The sequence below is a fragment of the Pyxicephalus adspersus genome, unplaced genomic scaffold, assembly GCF_032062135.1.
Source record: "Pyxicephalus adspersus unplaced genomic scaffold, UCB_Pads_2.0 Sca7, whole genome shotgun sequence".
In the NCBI taxonomy this organism is placed as follows: domain Eukaryota; kingdom Metazoa; phylum Chordata; class Amphibia; order Anura; family Pyxicephalidae; genus Pyxicephalus; species Pyxicephalus adspersus.
In genome coordinates, this window is record NW_027317014.1 from 2,633 (window position 1) to 3,877 (window position 1,245).

The window sequence follows — 1,245 nt, forward strand, 5'->3', positions numbered from 1 at the left end:
AGCTATGATGGAATGGAGATCATTAACCTCTGCTCAATCATGTGTAATCCATCTCCAGAAGATGTGGAAGAGTGTTACACAGATGTGGGCGAGACCCACATCTCCAGCACAGATTATTTCAGTCAGGGTAAATGGCATGCGGCTTGCCAGAAGTATAGTACCAGTGCTACCTCTTATACTCACTCAAATTGTGTAAAGTTCTGTGTTAGTCTGACCAAAATGTCTAATTTGCAGGTAAGTGAAAAGAGCTGATCAGGCGAGTTCAAATTTGGTCTGCAGGTCAGAGAATGTGAGCAAATGGCTATGGTAAATGGCTAAAACAAAATATCCGCTTGAAACCCCAAGGTTGAATCATTGGTTTTGTCAGACTATCCAGGATCTGGGGATTGTACAGAAATGATATGAAATAGGGATTCTGCAATCCTCTGAGGTGTGCTCCATAACATGAAGTAAGGATGTACCGAGCTACCATAGCTTCTCAATCTCTGTCCAGAAAATCCAGACATAGGACCGACCTAGGAAGGCGATGTTGCTCGTATCCTGAAATAAAGTTTATAAGCTCTTCCTGTAGATGCATGGAATGTTCACTGGTAGTAATATGTGATATAATAATTTGGGTACAATAGACATTTTGTTAAGGGCAATACATGCCAAATAGGGATAAACGAAGCGATCACTATTTATGTAAAAGTGCCCTAATGTCATTGAGGGAATTTGGCGTTATACAGTGTTTGAAACATGGGATTTAGAAAAAGTTCAAGATGTCTGATACTGTCCAGATTCTAGCAGTAAGGACATTCATCCTGTACATACCTCCAATCCTCATGGGAATAGTACAAGATTGGATGATATTGAATCCCTTTTAAAACATCTCTCTACAAAAGCTGATTTTTATTCTTTAATCAAGAGGCTGGAGAGTACCTTTAAAGCAGAGATGATTGAACTGAAAAGAGATCTGGTTGCAGAAAAGAGGAGATAGAGGTTACAACTGAAGTATTAGAAGAACACTTAGTGAAACATACTGAGGTCCTCAATAAGTACTCTACACTTTTAAATCAACTGATATATCAACAGGATGATTTAGAAAACAGAAATAGGAGGAATACCATTAGATTAAGGGGGGTTCCTGAAAATGCAAATTCAGAAGACTTTGCAAAGACCCTCTGACCAACCCATAAAATTGAAAAGGACTCATAGGACCCCGGGACCCAAATGGCAGGACCCAGCACATCTGCGGGATATTAT